General features: G+C 50.9%; 1 pseudogene; it reads left to right on the top strand.

The window, feature by feature from the left end:
* Positions 1-22,500, top strand: part of LOC135536004 (voltage-dependent T-type calcium channel subunit alpha-1H-like) — a 118,685-nt pseudogene that overhangs the window by 26,664 nt on the left and 69,521 nt on the right.

Raw genomic sequence — 22,500 nt, 5'->3', positions numbered from 1 at the left:
ATAGAATCAGAGATCAGTATAGAATCAGAGTACAGTATAGAATCAGAGTACAGTATAGAATCAGAGATCAGTATAGAATCAGAGATCAGTATAGAATCAGAGATCAGTATAGAATCAGAGGACAGTATAGAATCAGAGTACAGTATAGAATCAGAGTACAGTATAGAATCAGAGTACAGTATAGAATCAGAGATCAGTATAGAATCAGAGTACAGTATAGAATCAGAGGACAGTATAGAATCAGAGATCAGTATAGAATCAGAGGACAGTATAGAATCAGACTACAGTATAGAATCAGAGATCAGTATAGAATCAGAGTATAGTATAGAATCAGAGATCAGTATAGAATCAGAGTACAGTATAGAATCAGATTACAGTATAGAATCAGAGATCAGTATAGAATCAGACAGACACTGATACAGAGTACAGTATAGAATCAGAGATCAGTATAGAATCAGAGATCAGTATAGAATCAGAGATCAGTATAGAATCAGACAGACACTGATACAGAGTACAGTATAGAATCAGACTACAGTATAGAATCAGAGTTCAGTATAGAATCAGAGTACAGTATCTTCTTCTACTGTGGATTGTATATGCCGGTTGCTCTTCCACCACCAACTGGACTGGAGTGTGAACCTCAGTCCATCTTTCAGTCACCCACGTGGGAATATGCTCCGAAACACCAAAACGAGGGGAGAGGCGGGACTTGCAGCGTGTCATGCGTCACAAACAGAACCAAGTTGTATTTTAGCGCCTGGTGACGCAGAGGCTCGTTGACGCAAGCAGTTTAAATGAAATGAATATCGTGTATTTGTACTTTTTCTTTTTTTCCAACGCGAGCGTTATGCGCTCGTCTGCAGAGTGAGTCAGTTGTATTTCTGTCAAATTCACACAGTCCAGTCCCTTACATCATTCAACTGCCTGGTTTCAGTGATATAAAACCTTCAATTTAACTAAATGACGGAATGGGCCTTTAATAATGACCTGAAACTCTGTGATGGCTACTGGTTGTCCCACAACCAGTAGTAGTAGGAGTTTTCCCATCTTCTAACTCTGTGTACGTTCTTTGCCCTCCCTCCCTCCCTCTCTCTCTCTCTCTCTCTCTCTCTCTCTCTCTCTCTCTCTCACCCTCACCCTCTCTCTCTCTCACCCTCACCCTCTCTCTCTCTCCCTCCCTCCCTCCCTCCCCTCCCTCCCTCCCTCCCTCCCTCCCTCCCTCCCTCCCTCCCTCCCTCCCTCCCTCCCTCCCTCCCTCCCTCCCTCCCTCCCTCCCTCCCTCCCTCCCTCCCTCCCTCCCTCTCTTCGCCAGGTGGGCTCTTTCTTCATGATCAACCTGTGCCTGGTAGTCATAGCAACCCAGTTTGCGGAGACGAAGCAGCGTGAGAACGCGTTGATGCGCGAGCAGCGGGCGCGTTACATGTCCAACGACAGTACTCTGGCCAGCTACAGCGAACCGGGATCCTGCTACGAAGAGATGCTGAGATACGTCTCACACCTCTACCGTAAACTGACCCGACGAGTACAACGCATGTACACAACCTGGCACAGGTAGGACGACGACAACAACAAATTAATTATTATTATTTTCAACTTATTTTTGAAAGTCTTTTTTAGTTTTCAAATATGTATTTACATATTATATACAGAGCCTTCGGAAAGTATTCAAACCCCTTGAATTTTTACACATTTTGTTTAAATTACAGTCTTATTATAAAATTGATTTTATTTTTTAAATCTGTCAGCAATCTACATACAATACCCCATCATGACATGAAAGGAATTGTCTGTAGAGCTCCGAGACAGGATTGTGTCGAGGTACAGATTTTTTATTTTTTATTTTATTTTCACCTGGGGAAGGGTACCAAAACATTTCTGCAGCATTGAAGGTCCCAAAGAACACAGTGGCCTCCATCATTCTTAAATGCAACAAGTTTGGAACCACCAAGACTCTTCCTAGAGCTGGCCGCCAACCAAACTGTGCAATTGGGGGAGAAGGGCCTTGGTCAGGGAGGTGACCAAGAACCCGATGGTCACTCTGACAGAGCTCCAGAGTTCCTCTGTGGAGATGGGAGAACCTTCCAGAAGGACAACCATCTCTGCAGCACTCCACCAATTAGGCCAGACGGAAGCCAGTCCTCAGTAAAAGGCACACGACAGCCCACTTGGAGTTTGCCAAAAGGCACCTAAAGGACTCTCAGACCATGAGAAACAAGATTCTCTGGTTTGATGAAACCAAGATTGAACTCTATGGCCTGAATGCAAATGTCATGTCTGGAGGAAACCTGGCACCATCCCCACTGTGAAGCATGGTGGTGGCAGCATCATGCTGTGGGGATGTTTTTCAGCAGCAGGGAGACGAGTCAAGATCGAGGCAAAGATGAACGGAGCACAGAGACATCCTTGATGTAAACCCAACAGGACAACGACCCTAAGCACTTAGCCAAGAAAACACAAGAGTGGCTTTGGAACAAGTTTCTGAATGTCCTTGAGTGTCCCGTACTTGAACCCAACATCTCTGGAGAAACCTGAAAATAGCTTAGCAGCAACGCTCCCCATCTAACCTGACAGAGTTTGAGAGGATCTGCTAGAGAAGAATGGGAGAAACTCCCCAAATACAGGTGTGCCAAGATTGTAGGGTGAAACCCAAGAAGACTCAAGGCTGTAATCGCTGCCAAAGGTGCTTCAACAAAGTACTGAGTAAAGGATCTGAATACTTATGTAAGCGTTTTTAGTTTTTATAAATTAGCAAAAAATGTCTAAAAACCTGTTTTTGCTTTGTCATTACGGGGTATTGTGATGTCATTACGGGGTATTGTGATGTCATTATGGGGTATTGTGATGTCATTATGGGATATTGTGATGTCATTATGGGATATTGTGTGTAGATTGATGAGGGGGAAAAAACTATTTAATCAATTTTAGAAAAAGGCTGTAATGTAATAAATTATGGAATAAGTCAAGTGGTCTGAATACTGAAGGCGCTGTATAACTTCCTGTTCTAGCTGACTCATTGTAGTGAATAAAGCCTAGGATAAGTTCAACTTCCTGTTCTAGCTGACTCGTTGTAGTGAATAAAACCCAGGATAAATTCAACTTCCTGTTCTAGCTGACTCGTTGTAGTGAATAAAACCCAGGATAAGTTCAACTTCCTGTTCTAGCTGACTCGTTGTAGTGAATAAAGCCCAGGATAAATTCAACTTCCTGTTCTAGCTGACTCATTGTAGTGAATAAAGCCTAGGATAAGTTCAACTTCCTGTTCTAGCTGACTCGTTGTAGTGAATAAAACCCAGGATAAATTCAACTTCCTGTTCTAGCTGACTCGTTGTAGTGAATAAAACCCAGGATAAGTTCAACTTCCTGTTCTAGCTGACTCGTTGTAGTGAATAAAGCCCAGGATAAATTCAACTTCCTGTTCTAGCTGACTCGTTGTAAAAGTGAATAAAGCCCAGGATAAATTCAACTTCCTGTTCTAGCTGACTCGTTGTAGTGAATAAAGCCTAGGATAAATTCAACTTCCTGTTGTAAAAGTGAATGAAGTTGTATTCGTCCTGCTTCCTGTTTACTGATTACATGTGCGTCAGTAAGCGTCGTAAGAAGGTGAACCCTAACGGAGGAGGAAGTGGTCCGGGGGTCGGCCGCAGAACATCCGGAAACGCCCCCTGGCTCCGCCCTGTACACAACCTGCTGCAGCATCACCAGCGCCACCACTGTCGGCACAGCAACGGAGGACACACCCCCGTAGCAACAGGTTCGTAGACTAGACCCGTAAACAAACTGTGCAGTCAGGTGTCAGACGTCTGTCAGGTGTGTTGTTAAATACCGGGCGTTGTGAGATCTGCCGTTTGCTGCAACGTTGTCGGGGGAGCAACACGACCAGATTATTGTTCTCAGGGTACAAACGTGGCCGTGTGCAATACAGAGGGAATATGGACGTAGATCTTCACTAAGAGATTATACTACGGTGTTGTGGAATAGGACTGTGGATTATACTAAATTGGAATAGGACTGTGGATTATACTACGGTGGAATAGGACTGTGGATTATACTACAGTGGAATAGGACTGTGGATTATACTACGGTGGAATAGGACTGTGGATTATACTACGGTGGAATAGGACTGTGGATTATACTACGGTGGAATAGGACTGTAGATTATACTACGGTGGAATAGGACTGTGGATTATACTACGGTGGAATAGGACTGTGGATTATACTACAGTGGAATAGGGCTGTAGATTATACTACGGTGGAATAGGACTGTGGATTATACTACGGTGGAATAGGACTGTAGATTATACTACAGTGGAATAGGACTGTGGATTATACTACGGTGTGGAATAGGACTGTGGATTATACTACGGTGGAATAGGACTGTGGATTATACTACGGTGGAATAGGGCTGTGGATTATACTACGGTGGAATAGGACTGTGGATTATACTACAGTGGAATAGGACTGTGGATTATACTACGGTGGAATAGGACTGTGGATTATACTACGGTGGAATAGGACTGTGGATTATACTACGGTGGAATAGGACTGTGGATTATACTACGGTGGAATAGGACTGTGGATTATACTACGGTGGAATAGGACTGTGGATTATACTACGGTGGAATAGGACTGTGGATTATACTACAGTGGAATAGGACTGTGGATTATACTACAGTGGAATAGGACTGTAGATTATACTACAGTGGAATAGGACTGTGGATTATACTACGGTGGAATAGGACTGTGGATTATACTACGGTGGAATAGGACTGTGGATTATACTACAGTGGAATAGGACTGTGGATTATACTACGGTGGAATAGGACTGTGGATTATACTACGGTGGAATAGGACTGTGGATTATACTACAGTGGAATAGGACTGTGGATTATACTACGGTGGAATAGGACTGTAGATTATACTACGGTGGAATAGGACTGTAGATTATACTACAGTGGAATAGGGCTGTGGATTATACTACAGTGGAATAGGACTGTGGATTATACTACGGTGGAATAGGACTGTAGATTATACTACAGTGGAATAGGGCTGTGGATTATACTACAGTGGAATAGGACTGTGGATTATACTACGGTGGAATAGGACTGTGGATTATACTACAGTGGAATAGGACTGTGGATTATACTACAGTGGAATAGGACTGTGGATTATACTACAGTGGAATAGGGCTGTAGATTATACTACAGTGGAATAGGGCTGTAGATTATACTACAGTGGAATAGGACTGTGGATTATACTACAGTGGAATAGGACTGTGGATTATACTACGGTGGAATAGGACTGTGGATTATACTACAGTGGAATAGGACTGTGGATTATACTACAGTGGAATAGGACTGTGGATTATACTACAGTGGAATAGGGCTGTAGATTATACTACAGTGGAATAGGGCTGTAGATTATACTACAGTGGAATAGGGCTGTAGATTATACTACAGTGGAATAGGGCTGTAGATTATACTACAGTGGAATAGGGCTGTAGATTATACTACAGTGGAATAGGGCTGTAGATTATACTAGGTGGAATAGGGCTGTAGATTATACTACGGTGGAATAGGACTGTGGATTATACTACGGTGGAATAGGACTGTGGATTATACTACAGTGGAATAGGACTGTGGATTATACTACAGTGGAATAGGGCTGTGGATTATACTACAGTGGAATAGGACTGTAGATTATACTACAGTGGAATAGGACTGTGGATTATACTACAGTGGAATAGGACTGTGGATTATACTATTTATGAGTCGTTGTACCTGAAACTAAAGGATTGTACTTTTTACCTGAATCTAATGTTCATGATGATTTGAATAGATCTTTACCTGAATCTAATGTTCATGATGATTTGAATAGATCTTTACCTGAATCTAATGTTCATGATGATTTGAATAGATCTTTACCTGAATCTAATGTTCATGGTGATTTGAATAGGTCTTTACCTCAATCTAATGTTCATGATGATTTGAATAGATCTTTACCTGAATCTAATGTTCATGGTGATTTGAATAGATCTTTACCTGAATCTAATGTTCACGATGATTTGAATAAGTTTTTACCTGCCGTGAAAAGATGTCTGACTAACATTCATTAATTAAATCAACATAATGACTCCTACAGGTGGGGAGGAGCTGGAGATGAGGTCACTTTCTGTCCCGGGTCGTGACCCCTCTGTGACCCCTGGGCTGGGGTCGTCTCTCCTGGGTCGTCTGAACGGAGGGATGAACTACCCCACCATCCTGCCTTCCTTCGTCTGCAGCTACCGCAGCTGCACCCCCACAGACCCCCACAACCCCCTCCCCTCACACCCCCACAAGCCCCTCCCCACACAGCCTCACATCCCCACACACCCCCACAACCCCCTCCCCAGACACCCCCACAACACCCTCCCCACAAGCCTCCACATCCCCCTCCCCACACAGCCGTACAGCCCCCTCCCCACACACCCCCACAGCCCCCAACCCACACAACCCCACATACCCCTCCCCAAACAGGCCCAGAGGCCCCTCCCCACACAGCCCTCGCCCCTCTCAGAAAACAGTCCGGACCCCCTCAGCAAGCTGCACCAACTCATGGGACAGCACAGTAAGAGCCATCTCTCTCTCTATATATATATACACACAGTATTTCTATAGTAGAACCATCTCTATATATACACACAGTATTTCTATAGTAGAACTAGTAAGAACCATCTCTATATGTACACAATATTTCTATAGTAGAACTAGTAAGAACCATCTCTATATGTACACAGTATTTCTATAGTAGAACTAGTAAGAACCATCTCTATATATACACAATATTTCTATAGTAGAACCATCTCTATATATACACAGTATTTCTATAGTAGAACCATCTCTATATATACACAATATTTCTATAGTAGAGCCATCTCTATATATACACAGTATTTCTATAGTAGAACCATCTCTATATATACACAATATTTCTATAGTAGAACCATCTCTATATATACACAGTATTTCTATAGTAGAACTAGTAAGAACCATCTCTATATATACACAATATTTCTATAGTAGAACCATCTCTATATATACACAGTATTTCTATAGTAGAACCATCTCTATATATACACAATATTTCTATAGTAGAACCATCTCTATATATACACAATATTTCTATAGTAGAACCATCTCTATAGATACACAGTATTTCTATAGTAGAACCATCTCTCTATATACACAATATTTCTATAGTAGAACCATCTCTATAGATACACAGTATTTCTATAGTAGAACCATCTCTCTATATACAGTATTTCTAAAGTATAACTAGTAAGAACCATCACTATATACACAGTATTTCTATAGTAGAACTAGAAAGAGCCATCTCTCTACATACAGTATTTCTATAGTAGAACTAGAAAGAGCCATCTCTCTACATACAGTATCTCTATAGTAGAACTAGAAAGAACCATCTCTCTATACACAGTATTTCTATAGTAGAACTAGTAAGAACCATCTCTCTATACACAGCATTTCTATAGTAGAACTAGTAAGAACCATCTCTCTATACACAGTATTTCTATAGTAGAACTAGTAAGAACCATCTCTCTATACACAGCATTTCTATAGTAGAACTAGTAAGAACCATCTCTCTATACACAGTATTTCTATAGTAGAACTAGTAAGAACCATCTCTCTATACACAGTATTTCTATAGTAGAACTAGTAAGAACCATCTCTCTATACACAGCATTTCTATAGTAGAACTAGTAAGAACCATCTCTCTATACACAGTATTTCTATAGTAGAACTAGTAAGAACCATCTCTCTATACACAGCATTTCTATAGTAGAACTTGCTACCTCTGTTTCACTAGACAGGTATTTGGGCCAGGTTCCCGGACACAGATTGAACGTCATCCCGGACTAAAAGGCCTATTTTAATTGCGAATCTCCACTGATCCTTTTAGTTCAGTACTGCTGTTTCTGTCTGTAACAACACTTACAGTCCTGACAGGAAATCCATGCTTCAAATGCTGGAGGCATTAGTGAATACATAGGAGAGGGGAGGAGAGGAGAGGAGAAGGATTGAGGGAGGAGAGGAGAGGAGGAGAGGAGAGGAGAGGAGAGAGGGGGGAGGGCATGGGAGGGGAGAGGAGAAGGATTGAGAGAGGAGAGGAGGGAGAGGAGAGGAGAGCAGAGGACAGGAGAGGAGAGGAGAGGAGAGGGGAGGGCATGGGAGGGGAGAGGGGAGGGGAGGAGAGGAGAGGGAGGAGAGGAGAGGAGAGGAGAGGGAGAGGAGAGGAGAGGGAGAAGAGAGGAGAGGAGAAGGAGAGGGAGAGGAGAGGGAGAGGGAGAGGAGACAAGAGGAGAGGGAGAGGGAGAGGAGAGGAGAGGGGGAGGGGAGGGGAGGGAGGAGAGGAGAGGGGAGAGGAGAGAGGGGAGAGGGAGAGGAGAGGGAGGAGAGGAGAGAGGAGAGGAGAGGAGAGGAGAGGAGAGAGGAGAGGAGAGGAGAGGAGAGGAGAGGAGAGGAGAGGAGAGGAGAGGAGAGGAGACCTGAACCGCGAGGTCAGCATAGAGCCACTTCTCAGTCTGTCTTCCTCGTCACATCATTCTGTTTATTCAGGTCATTCATTCCTTAGCTACCAGGAAGACAGGAAGACCAGCCTCACGTCAGTCCTCCAGGATCCGTGTCCCCAACGGCACACTAGTCCCTATGTAGTGCACACCACTGTTGGCCAGAGCTTCAGGGCTACGTAGGGATATGTAATGTCAGGTGCAGCCCTACGGCTGTAGATATGATCCTGTTAGACTCGGTGTCCTGTCGTCCCGACTCGTCTAATGGTAATGACACAGCCTCAGTGTTGGCACGGCTTCCAATCTGACCTGCCGCCCTTCGACCTCTCAATTCAATTCAATTCAAGGGGCTTTATTGGCATGGGAAACATGTGTTAACATTGCCAAAGCAAGTAAGGTATATAATATATAAAGTGAAATAAACAATAAAAAATAACAGTAGACATCACACATACAGAAGTTTCAAAACAATAAAGACATTACAAATGTCATATTATATATATATATATACAGTGTTTTTACAATGTGCAAATGGTAAAGGACACAAGATAAAATAAATAAGCATAGATATGTGTTGTATTTACAATGGTGCGTGTTCTTCACTGGTTGCCCTTTTCTCGTGGCAACAGGTCACAAATCTTGCTGCTCTGATGGCACACTGTGGAATTTCACCCAGTAGATATGGGAGTTTTTCTCTCTCTCTCTCTGTCTTTCTCCTCTATCTGTTTAATATCAACATACTTTCAAAAATAAATATTGAAATATATTTGATCAAACTAAATAAAACAATTGTTTCTCTCTCTCTCTCTCTCCCTCCAGGCCGTCCTCGGCTGCTGTACCAGCTGGCTGGCGTGGTGCCCTCCCCTCTCCTCCTGGAGCTGTTGGGCTGCCCGCTGTGTGCCCGCGCCCTAGAGGGCATGGAGCTGGACCTGAGCGACCTGGAGGGGTCTAGGGGAGAGGCCCACACCCTGCACGACTTCCCCCAGGGAGGAGAGGGGTGCGGCGGCCGTGGGAGGCGCCGGCGGAAGGCAGGGCTGGGGGCAGGGCTGGGGCTCGGGGTGAAGAGGGCCAGTAACAGGCTGCTGGAGCTGGGGACAGGATTCAGAGACAGACTGAAACGCATCGTAGACAGCAAGTACTTCAACAGAGGGATCATGACCTCCATCCTCATCAACACTCTCAGTATGGGGATAGAATACCATCAACAGGTAGGACCCTCCTCATTCCCCCTCTCTCCTGTCCCCTCCTCATCCCCCCTCTCTCCTGTCCCCTCCTCATCCCCCCTCTCTCCTGTCCCCTCCTCATCCCCCCTCTCTCCTGTCCCCTCCTCATCCCCCCTCTCTGTCTCTCCTCTCCCCTCCTCATTCCGCCTCTCCGTCTCTCCTGTCCACTCCTCATCCCCCCTACGTCTCTCCTGTCCCCTCTCCGTCTCTCCTGTCCCCTCCTCATCCCCCCTCTCCGTCTCTCCCTCTCCCCTCCTCATCCCCCTCTCCGTCTCTCCTCCTCCCCTCCTCATCCCCCTCTCCATCTCTCCTCTACCCTCTTCATCCCCCTCTCCGTCTCTCCTCATCCCCCTCTCCGTCTCTCCTCTCCGTCTCTCCAGTCCACTCCTCATCCCCCTCTCCGTCTCTCCTGTCCCCTCCTCATCCCCCTCTCCGTCTCTCCTGTCCACTCCTCATCCCCCTCTCCGTCTCTCCTGTCCACTCCTCATCCCCCTCTCCGTCTCTCCTGTCCACTCCTCATCCCCCCTCTCCGTCTCTCCTGTCCCCTCCTCATCCCCCCTCTCCGTCTCTCCTGTCCCCTCCTCATCCCCCCTCTCCGTCTCTCCTGTCCACTCCTCATCCCCCTCTCCGTCTCTCCTGTCCACTCCTCATCCCCCTCTCCATCTCTCCTGTCCCTTCCTCATCCCCCTCTCCATCTCTCCAGTCCACTCCTCATCCCCCCTCTCCGTCTCTCCTGTCCCTTCCTCATCCCCCTCTCCGTCTCTCCTGTCCCTTCCTCATCCCCCCTCTCCGTCTCTCCTCTCCCCTCCTCATCCCCCCTCTCCATCTCTCCTCTACCCTCTTCATCCCCCTCTCCGTCTCTCCTCATCCCCCTCTCCGTCTCTCCTCTCCGTCTCTCCAGTCCACTCCTCATCCCCCCTCTCCGTCTCTCCTGTCCCCTCCTCATCCCCCCTCTCCATCTCTCCTGTCCCTTCCTCATTCCCCCTCTCCGTCTCTCCTGTCCCCCTCCTCATCCCCCCTCTCCGTCTCTCCTGTCCCCTCCTCATCCCCCCTCTCCGTCTCTCCTGTCCACTCCTCATCCCCCTCTCCGTCTCTCCTGTCCACTCCTCATCCCCCTCTCCGTCTCTCCTGTCCCTTCCTCATTCCCCCTCTCCGTCTCTCCTGTCCCTTCCTCATTCCCCCTCTCCGTCTCTCCTGTCCCTTCCTCATCCCCCCTCTCCGTCTCTCCTGTCCCCTCATCCCCCCTCTTCCTCTCTCCTGTCCCCTCCTCATCCCCCTCTCTCCTGTCTCCTCCTCATCCCCCTCTCCGTCTCTCCTGTCCCCTCCTCATCCCCCCTCTCCGTCTCTCCCGCCCCCTCCTCATCCCCCCTCTCCTGTCCCCTCCTCATCCCCCCTCTCCGTCTCTCCCCCCCCTCCTCATCCCCCCTCTCCTGTCCCCTCCTCATCCCCCTCTCCTCCGTCTCTCTCCTGTCCCCTCCTCATCCCCCATCTCTCCTGTCCCTTCCTCATTCCCCCTCTCCGTCTCTCCTGTCCCCTCAGCCCCCTCTCCGTCTCTCCCGTCCCCTCCTCATCCCCCTCTCTCCCGTCCCCTCCTTATCCCCCATCTCCATCTCTCCTGTCCCCCTCCTCATCCCCCCTCTCTCCCGTCCCCTCCTCATCCCCCCCTCTCCGTGTCTCCCGTCCCCTCCTCATCCCCCTCTCTCCCGTCCCCTCCTCATCCCCCCTCTCTCCCGTCCCCTCCTCATCCCCCTCACTCCTGTCCCCTCCTCATCCCCCTCTCCGTCTCTCCTGTCCCCTCCTCATCCCCCATCTCTCCTGTCCCTTCCTCATTCCCCCTCTCCGTGTCTCCCGTCCCCTCCTCATCCCCCTCTCTCCCGTCCCCTCCTCATCCCCCTCTCCGTGTCTCCTGTCCCCTCCTCATCCCCCATCTCTCCTGTCCCTTCCTCATTCCCCCTCTCCGTCTCTCCTGTCCCCTCCTCATCCCCCCTCTCCGTCTCTCCTGTCCCCTCCTCATCCCCCCTCTCTCCTGTCCCCTCCTCATCCCCCCTCTCCGTCTCTCCTGTCCCCTCATCCCCCCTCTCCGTCTCTCCCGTCCCCTCCTCACCCCCTCTTTCTCCCGTCCCCTCCTCATCCCCCCTCTCTCCCGTCCCCTCCTCATCCCCCTCTCCATCTCTCCTGTCCCCTCCTCATCCCCCCTCTCTCCCGTCCCCTCCTCATCCCCCTCTCCGTGTCTCCCGTCCCCTCCTCATCCCCCCACTCTCCCGTCCCCTCCTCATCCCCCTCTCTCCTGTCCCCTCCTCATTCCCCCTCTCCTTCTCTCCCGTCCCCTCCTCATCCCCCTTCTCTCCCGTCCCCTCCTCATCCCCCCTCTCTCCTGTCCCCTCCTCATACCCCCTCTCTCCCGTCCCCTCCTCATCCCCCTCTCTCCCGTCCCCTCCTCATCCCCCTCTCTCCCGTCCCCTCCTCATCCCCCTCTCTCCCGTCCCCTCCTCATCCCCCCCTCTCTCCCGTCCCCTCCTCATCCCCCTCTCTCCCGTCCCCTCCTCATCCCCCTCTCTCCTGTCCCCTCCTCATCCCCCTCTCTCCCGTCCCCTCTTCATCCCCCCTCTCCGTTTCTCCTGTCCCCTCTTCATCCCCCTCTCCGTCTCTCCCGTCCCCTCCTCATCCCCCTCTCTCTCGTCCCCTCCTCATCCCCCCTCTCTCCCGTCCCCTCTTCATCCCCCCCTCTCCGTTTCTCCTGTCCCTCTTCATCCCCCCTCTCCGTCTCTCCCGTCCCCTCCTCATCCCCCTCTCTCCTGTCCCCTCCTCATCCCCCTCTCCCCCGTCCCCTCCTCATCCCCCCCCTCTCTCCCGTCCCCTCCTCATCCCCCTCTCTCCCATCCCCTCTTCATCCCCCTCTCCGTTTCTCCTGTCCCCTCTTCATCCCCCCTCTCCGTCTCTCCCGTCCCCTCCTCATCCCCCTCTCTCCTGTTCCCTCCTCATCCCCCTCTCTCCCGTCCCCTCCTCATCCCCCTCTCTCCCGTCCCCTCCTCATCCCCCCTCTCTCCCGTCCCCTCCTCATCCCCCTCTCTCCCGTCCCCTCCTCATCCCCCTCTCTCCCGTCCCCTCCTCATCCCCCTCTCTCCCGTCCCCTCCTCATCCCCCCTCTCTCCTGTCCCCTCCTCATCCCCCTCTCTCCCGTCCCCTCCTCATCCCCCTCTCTCCCGTCCCCTCCTCATCCCCCCTCTCTCCCGTCCCCTCCTCATCCCCCTCTCTCCCGTCCCCCTCCTCATCCCCCTCTCTCCCGTCCCCTCCTCATCCCCCCTCTCTCCCGTCCCCTCCTCATCCCCCCTCTCTCCCGTCCCCTCCTCATCCCCCTCTCTCCCGTCCCCTCCTCATCCCCCTCTCCGTCTCTCCCGTCCCCTCCTCATCCCCCCCTCTCCCGTCCCCTCCTCATCCCCCTCTCTTCTGTCCCCTCCTCATCCCCTCCTCATCCCCCTCTCTCCCGTCCCCTCCTCATCCCCCTCTCTCCCGTCCCCTCCTCATCCCCCTCTCTCCTGTCCCCTCCTCATCCCCCCTCTCCATCTCTCCTGTCCCCTCCTCATCCCCCTCTCTCCCGTCCCCTCCTCATCCCCCATCTCTCCCGTCCCCTCCTCATCCCCCCTCTCCGTTTCTCCTGTCCCCTCCTCATCCCCCTCTCTCCCGTCCCCTCCTCATCCCCCTCTCTCCTGTCTCCTCCTCATCCCCCCACTCTCCCGTCCCCTCCTCATCCCCCTCTCTCCTGTCCCCTCCTCATCCCCCCTCTCTCCCGTCCCCTCCTCATCCCCCTCTCTCCTGTCCCCTCCTCATCCCCCCTCTCCCGTCCCCTCCTCATCCCCCTCTCTCCTGTCCCCTCCTCATCCCCCCTCTCTCCCGTCCCCTCCTCATCCACCCTCTCTCCCGTCCCCTCCTCATCCCCCTCTCTCCCGTCCCCTCTTCATCCCCCTCTCCGTTTCTCCTGTCCCCTCTTCATCCCCCCTCTCCGTCTCTCCCGTCCCCCTCCTCATCCCCCTCTCTCCTGTTCCCTCCTCATCCCCCTCTCTCCCGTCCCCTCCTCATCCCCCCTCTCTCCCGTCCCCTCCTCATCCCCCCTCTCTCCCGTCCCCTCCTCATCCCCCTCTCTCCCGTCCCCTCCTCATCCCCCTCTCTCCTGTCCCCTCCTCATCCCCCCTCTCCGTCTCTCCCGTCCCCTCCTCATCCCCCTCTCCGTCTCTCCCGTCCCCTCCTCATCCCCCCCTCTCTCCCGTCCCCTCCTCATCCCCCTCTCTCCCGTCCCCTCCTCATCCCCCCTCTCTCCCGTCCCCTCCTCATCCCCCCTCTCTCCCGTCCCCTCCTCATCCCCCTCTCTCCCGTCCCCTCCTCATCCCCCCACTCTCCCGTCCCCTCCTCATCCCCCCTCTCTCCCGTCCCCTCCTCATCCCCCTCTCTCCCGTCCCCTCCTCATCCCCCTCTCTCCCGTCCCCTCCTCATCCCCCCTCTCCGTCTCTCCTCTCTGCCCAGCCAGTAGAGTTGACTGATGTCCTGGAGATCAGTAACATCGTGTTCACCTGCATGTTCCTCCTGGAGATGATGTTCAAGCTGCTGGCCTTCGGTCTCTTCGGCTATATCAAGAACCCCTACAACATCTTCGACGGTATCATCGTCATCATCAGGTGGGTGTGAGGAAGATCTCTCCAGCAGTGTGTGTGTGTGTGTGTGTGTGTGTGTGTGTGTGTGTGTGTGTGTGTGTGTGTGTGTGTGTGTGTGTGTGTGTGTGTGTGTGTTACCGTAAAGTGTGTGTGTCGTGTGCTCCAGTGTCTGGGAGATCGTTGGGCAGGCGGTCGGCGGTCTGTCAGTCCTGCCAACCTTAGTGTGTGTGTGTGTTCCAGTGTCTGGGAGATTGTTGGGCAGGCGGACGGCGGTCTGTCCGTCCTGCCAACCTTAGTGTGTGTGTGTTCCAGTGTCTGGGAGATCGTTGGGCAGGCGGACGGCGGTCTGTCTGTCCTGCCAACCTTAGTGTGTGTGTGTTCCAGTGTCTGGGAGATCGTTGGGCAGGCGGACGGCGGTCTGTCCGTCCTGCCAACCTTAGTGTGTGTGTGTTCCAGTGTCTGGGAGATCGTTGGGCAGGCGGACGGCGGTCTGTCTGTCCTGCCAACCTTAGTGTGTGTGTGTTCCAGTGTCTGGGAGATCGTTGGGCAGGCGGACGGCGGTCTCTCTGTCCTGCCAACCTTAGTGTGTGTGTGTTCCAGTGTCTGGGAGATCGTTGGGCAGGCGGACGGCGGTCTGTCCGTCCTGCCAACCTTAGTGTGTGTGTGTTCCAGTGTCTGGGAGATCGTTGGGCAGGCGGACGGCGGTCTGTCCGTCCTGCGAACCTTAGTGTGTGTGTGTTCCAGTGTCTGGGAGATCGTTGGGCAGGCGGACGGCGGTCTCTCTGTCCTGCCAACCTTAGTGTGTGTGTGTTCCAGTGTCTGGGAGATCGTTGGGCAGGCGGACGGCGGTCTGTCCGTCCTGCCAACCTTAGTGTGTGTGTGTTCCAGTGTCTGGGAGATCGTTGGGCAGGCGGACGGCTGTCTGTCCGTCCTGCGTACCTTAGTGTGTCTGTGTTCCAGTGTCTGGGAGATCGTTGGGCAGGCGGACGGCGGTCTGTCCGTCCTGCGTACCTTCCGTCTGCTGCGAGTCCTGAAGCTGGTCCGGTTCCTGCCCGCCCTGCGCAGACAGCTGGTGGTTCTGATGAAGACTATGGACAACGTAGCCACCTTCTGTACACTGCTCATGCTCTTCATCTTCACCTTCAGGTAGTGTCACACACACACACACACACACACACACACACACACACACACTGTTACGTACGCCTCTTGGTGGAGGGAAAAGAGGTATGTGATGGTGTTGGGGGAAAGACGATTGTTCCTCAACACGGTGACGTTGTGGGAAAGGGGCTGGACGGAACCAAAGCAAACAAAGTAACAATTAAAGAGTCTCCTCTCATACCTGCTTTCCCACTACTTACCTAACGAGCACCACCTGGCGCGCTAACCAACATACAGGGGGGTGGTCCACCCAGGTCTTACCTAACTAGCACCGCCTGGCGCGCTAACCAACATACAGGGTGTGGTACACCCAGGTCTTAACTAACTAGCACCGCCTGGCGCGCTAACCAACATACAGAGGGGTGGTCCACCCAGGTCTCACCTAACTAGCACCGCCTGGCACGCTAACCAACATATAGGGGGTGGTCCACCCAGGGCTTACCTAACTAGCACCGCCTGGCACGCTAGCCAACATGCAGGGGGTGGTCCACCCAGGTCTTACCTAACTAGCACCACCACTAGCCAACATACAGGGGGTGGTCCACCCAGGTCTTACCTAACTAGCACCACCACTAACCAACATACAGGGGGTGGTCCACCCAAATCTTACCTAACTAGTACCACCACTAACCAACATTCAGGGGTTGTCCACCCAGGTCTTACCTAACTAGCACCGCCTGGCGCAGTAACCAACATACAGGGGGTGGTCCACCCAGGTCTTACCTAACTAGCACTGCCTGGCGCGCTAACCAACATACAGGGGTGGTACACCCAGGTCTTACCTAACTAGCACCGCCACTAACCAACATACAGGGGGTGGTCCACCCAGGTCTTACCTAACTAGCACCGCCTGGCGCAGTAACCAACAGACAGGGGTGGTCCACCCAGGTTTTACCTAACTAGCACCACCTGGCGCGCTAACCAACATACAGGGGTGGTCCACCCATGTCTTACCTAACTAGCACCGCCTGGCGCAGTAACCAACATACAGGGGGTGGTCCACCCAGGTCTTACCTAACTAGCACCGCCTGGCACGCTAACTAACATACAGGGGGGTGGTCCACCCAGGTCTTACCTAACTAGCACCGCCTGGCGCGTTAACCAACATACAGGGGGTGGTCCACCCATGTCTTACCTAACTAGCACCGCCTGGCGCAGTAACCAACATACAGGGGGGTGGTCCACCCAGGTCTTACCTAACTAGCACCGCCTGGCACGCTAACTAACATACAGGGGGTGGTCCACCCAGGTCTTACCTAACTAGCACCGCCTGGCGCGTTAACCAACATACAGGGGGTGGTCCACCCAGGTCTTACCTAACTAGCACCACCACTAACCAACATACAGGGGGTGGTCCACCCAGGTCTTACCTAACTAGCACCACCACTAACCAACATACAGGGGGTGGTCCACCCAGGTCTTATCTAACTTGCACCACCACTAACCAACATACAGGGGGTGGTCCACCCAGGTCTTACCTAACTAGCACCGCCTGGCGCGCTAACCAACATACAGGGGGTGGTCCACCCAGGTCTTACCTAACTAGCACCACCACTAACCAACTTCCAGGGGTTGTCCACCCAGATCTTACCTAACTAGCACCACCACTAACCAACATACAGGGGTGGTCCACCCAGGTCTTACCTAACTAGCACCACCTGGCGCGCTAACCAACATACAGGGGGTGGTCCACCCAGGTCTTACCTATCTAGCACCACCACTAACCAACATACAGGGGGTGGTCCACCCAGGTCTTACCTAACTAGCACCACCACTAACCAACATACAGGGGGTGGTCCACCCAGATCTTACCTAACTAGCACCACCACTAACCAACATACAGGGGGTGGTCCACCCAGGTCTTACCTAACTAACACCACCTGGCGCGCTAACCAACATACAGGGGGTGGTCCACCCAGGTCTTACCTAACTAGCACCACCGCTAACCAACATATAGGGGGTGGTCCTCCCAGGTCTTACCTAACTAGCACCACCACTAACCAACATACAGGGGGTGGTCCTCCCAGGTCTTACCTAACTAGCACCACCACTAACCAACATACAGGGGTGGTCCACCCAGCTCTTACCTAACTAGCACCACCACTAACCAACATACAGGGGTGGTCCACCCAGCTCTTACCTAACTAGCACCACCACTAACCAACATACAGGGGGTGGTCCACCCAGGTCTTACCTAACTAGCACCACCGCTAACCAACATACAGGGGTGGTCCTCCCAGGTCTTACCTAACTAGCACCACCACTAACCAACATACAGGGGTGGTCCACCCAGCTCTTACCTAACTAGCACCACCACTAACCAACATACAGGGGGTGGTCCACCCAGCTCTTACCTAACTAGCACCACCACTAACCAACATACAGGGGTGGTCCACCCAGCTCTTACCTAACTTGCACCACCACTAACCAACATACAGGGGGTGGTCCACCCAGCTCTTACCTAACTAGCACCACCACTAACCAACATACAGGGGGTGGTCCACCCAGCTCTTACCTAACTAGCACCACCACTAACCAACATACAGGGGGTGGTCCACCCAGGTCTTACCTAACTAGCACCACCACTAACCAACATACAGGGGGTGGTCCTCCCAGGTCTTACCTAACTAGCACCACCACTAACCAACATACAGGGGGTGGTCCACCCAGGTCTTACCTAACTAGCACCACCGCTAACCAACATATAGGGGGTGGTCCTCCCAGGTCTTACCTAACTAGCACCACCACTAACCAACATACAGGGGGTGGTCCACCCAGGTCTTACCTAACTAGCACCACCACTAACCAACATACAGGGGGTGGTCCACCCAGGTCTTACCTAACTTGCACCACCTGGGGGGGAGACAAGCTGTATCCTCTGACCGAGAGGCAGGGGTCAAAGCTCCTATCTGCAATGAGGCCGACCAATCAGCTACTTTAGGAATCCAGGAAAACACACACTCACACACACACACACACATACATACAAACCACACACACACGCACACACACCCTGATGATAAATGCTTAATCTCTCTCTCTCTCTGTGTGTGTGTGTGTGTGTGTGTGTGTGTGTGTGTGTGTGTGTGTGTGTGTGTGTGTGTGTGTGTGTGTGTGTGTGTGTGTGTGTGTGTGTGTGTGTGTCTGTGTGTGTGCAGTATCCTAGGCATGCACCTGTTTGGGTGTAAATTTAATCAGCAGATGGAGAACGGAGACACCATCCCAGACCGCAAGAACTTTGACTCGCTACTCTGGGCCATCGTTACTGTGTTCCAGGTCAGACCTGTGTTACTGTGTTCCAGGTCAGACCTGTGTTACTGTGTTCCAGGTCAGACCTGTGTTACTGTGTTCCAGGTCAGACCTGCTTGTGTCTGTGTGTCCCTACTCTGGGCCATCGTTACTGTGTTCCAGGTCAGACCCGTGTCTGTGTGTCCCTACTCTGGGCCATCGTTACTGTGTTCCAGGTCAGACCGTGTCTGTGTGTCCCTACTCTGGGTCATCGTTACTGTGTTCCAGGTCAGACCCGTGTCTGTGTGTCCCTACTCTGGGCCATCGTTACTGTGTTCCAGGTCAGACCTGTGTCTATGTGTCCCTACTCTGGGTCATCGTTACTGTGTTCCAGGTCAGACCCGTGTCTATGTGTCCCTACTCTGGGTCATCGTTACTGTGTTCCAGGTCAGACCCGTGTCTGTGTGTCCCTACTCTGGGCCATCGTTACTGTGTTCCAGGTCAGACCGTGTCTGTGTGTCCCTACTCTGGGTCATCGTTACTGTGTTCCAGGTCAGACCCGTGTCTATGTGTCCCTACTCTGGGTCATCGTTACTGTGTTCCAGGTCAGACCTGTGTTACTGTGTTCCAGGTCAGACCCGTGTCTGTGTGTCCCTACTCTGGGCCATCGTTACTGTGTTCCAGGTCAGACCTGTGTTACTGTGTTCCAGGTCAGACCTGCCTGTGTTTGTGTCTGTCTGTGTGTCTGTCTCTCCCTGTGTCTGTGTGTCTGTGTCTGTGTGTCTGTCTCTCCCTGTGTCTGTGTGTGTCTGTGTCTGTGTGTCTGTCTCTCCCTGTGTCTGTGTGTGTCTGTGTCTGTGTGTGTCTGTGTCTGTGTGTCTGTCTCTCCCTGTGTCTGTGTGTGTGTCTGTGTGTGTGTCTGTGTGTCCCTGTGTGCGTACGTGTGTTTAACAGTAATCAGGTCCCGTATCCACAACGTGTCTCAACCTAGGAGTGCTGATCTAGGATCTGTCCCTATAATCTGATTCGTTCTGATCTGGGATCTGTCCCTATAATCTGATCCATTCTGATCTGTCCCAATAATCTGATCCATTCTGATCTGTCCCTATAATCTAATTCATTCTGATCTGTCCGTATAATCTAATTCATTATGATCTGTCCCTATAATCTAATTCATTATGATCTGTCCCTATAATCTAATTCATTATGATCTGTCCCTATAATCTAATTCATTATGATCTGTCCCTATAATCTGATTCATTCTGATCTAGGATCTGTCCCTATAATCTAATTCATTATGATCTGTCCCAATAATCTGATTCGTTCTGATCTAGGATCTGTCCCTATAATCTGATCCATTCTGATCTGTCCCTATAATCTAATTCATTATGATCTGTCCCTATAATCTGATTCATTCTGATCTAGGATCTGTCCCTATAATCTAATTCATTATGATCTGTCCCAATAATCTGATTCGTTCTGATCTAGGATCTGTCCCTATAATCTGATTCATTCTGATCTGTCCCTATAATCTGATTCATTCTGATCTGTCCCTATAATCTGATTCATTCTGATCTAGGATCTGTCCCTATAATCTGATTCGTTCTGATCTAGGATCTGTCCCTATAATCTGATCCATTCTGATCTGTCCCTATAATCTGATTCATTCTGATCTGTCCCTATAATCTGATTCATTCTGATCTAGGATCTGTCCCTATAATCTGATTCATTCTGATCTGTCCCTATAATCTAATTCATTCTGATCTGTCCCTATAATCTGATTCATTCTGATCTGTCCCTATAATCTGATTCATTATGATCTGTCCCAATAATCTGATTCGTTCTGATCTAGGATCTGTCCCTATAATCTGATTCATTCTGATCTAGGATCTGTCCCTATAATCTAATTCATTATGATCTGTCCCAATAATCTGATTCGTTCTGATCTAGGATCTGTCCCTATAATCTGATCCATTCTGATCTGTCCATATAATCTGAATCATTCTGATCTGTCCCTATAATCTGACTCATTCTGATCTGTCCCTATAATCTGACTCATTCTGATCTAGGATCTGTCCGTATAATCTGATTCGTTCTGATCTGAAAGGCCAAACTGATCCTAGAGGCTTTGTAGACTCCCCTGTTTGGTTCATAGGTCAAAAACTGAAGGCCCTTCTCTCCTTCCCTCCCTCATGCTATCTCTTCCTCTCTCGCTCCCTTCCTTCCATCTTTCTCTCTCCATCCCTCTCTCTCCCACCCTCTCTCTCTCTCACTGTCCCCTTTCCCTCTCTCCCTCCCTCAATCCCTCCCTCTCTCATCCCTCCTCTCTCTTTCTCTCTTTATCTCTCTCCCTCAATCCCTCCCTCTCTCATCCCTCCTCTCTCTCTCTCTCTCGCTCATCCCTCCTCTCTCTCTGTCCCCCTTTCCCTCTCTCTCTCCCTCAATCCCTCCCTCTTTCATCCCTCCTCTCTCTCTCTTTCTCTCTCTCTCTCTTGCTCATCCCTCCTCTCTCTCTCTCACCCTCATTCCCTCCCTCTCTCATCCCTCCTCTCTCTCTCTCTCTCCCTCTCTCTCTCTCTTTCTCTCTCTCTCTCTCTCCCTCATTCCCTCCACCTCTTCTCTCCTCTCTCTCCTCTCTCCTCTCATCCCTCTCTCTCCTCTCTCTCTGTCTATAGATCCTGACTCAGGAGGACTGGAATGTGGTCCTGTATAACGGCATGGCCTCCACCTCTCCTCTCTCCTCTCTCATCCCTCTCTCTCCTCTCTCTCTGTCTATAGATCCTGACTCAGGAGGACTGGAATGTGGTCCTGTATAACGGCATGGCCTCCACCTCTCCTCTCGCTGCTCTCTACTTTGTGGCTCTGATGACGTTTGGGAACTATGTCCTCTTCAATCTGCTGGTGGCCATCTTGGTGGAGGGCTTCCAGGCTGAGGTAAGAGTTTGACAAGGTTCTACAGGGTTCTACATGGTTCTACAGGGTTCTACAGGATTCTATGGGATTCTATAGAGTCCAACTAGTTTCAACAGAGTCCAACAGGGTTCTACAGGGTTCTCCAGGGTTCTATGGGATACTATAGAGTCCAACCAGTTTCAACAGAGTCCAACACGGTTCTACAGGGTTCTTTTGGATACTATAGAGTCCAAAAGGGTTCTACGGGGTTCTATAGTCCAACAGGGTTCTACAGGGTTCTACAAGGTAATACATGATTCTATAGAGTCCAACCAGTTTCAACAGACTCCAACAGGGTTCTACAGGGTTCTAGAGTCCAACAGGGTTCTACTGGGTATCACTGGTTTCTACCGGGTTCTACAGAGTCCAACATGGTTCTACAAGGTTCTACGGGTTTCTACAGAGTCCAACATGGTTCTACCGTGTTCTAATTGGTTCTAGAGCGTTCTAGATGGTTATGTAGAGTATATCAGGGTTTTAAAGGGTTCTATCGGGTTTATAGGGTTCTTACAAAGTTCTAGAGGGTTCTACAGGGTTTTAACTCTCCAGTGTCACCAATAACTGATAAAGGAGGGAGTTTTGTACAGGGCTTTCAGACTATGATTCTCTCTCTGTCTGTCTGTCTGTCTGTCTGTCTGACTTTCTGTCTGTCTGTCTGTCTGTCTGTCTGTCTGTCTGTCTGTCTGTCTGTCTGTCTGTCTGTCTGTCTGTCTGTCTGTCTGTCTGTCTG

Source organism: Oncorhynchus masou, unplaced genomic scaffold, assembly GCF_036934945.1.
Source record: "Oncorhynchus masou masou isolate Uvic2021 unplaced genomic scaffold, UVic_Omas_1.1 unplaced_scaffold_543, whole genome shotgun sequence".
Taxonomy (NCBI): domain Eukaryota; kingdom Metazoa; phylum Chordata; class Actinopteri; order Salmoniformes; family Salmonidae; genus Oncorhynchus; species Oncorhynchus masou.
The sequence above is the reverse complement of the archived record's forward strand: the minus strand, read 5'-3'. Positions and strand labels throughout refer to the sequence as shown.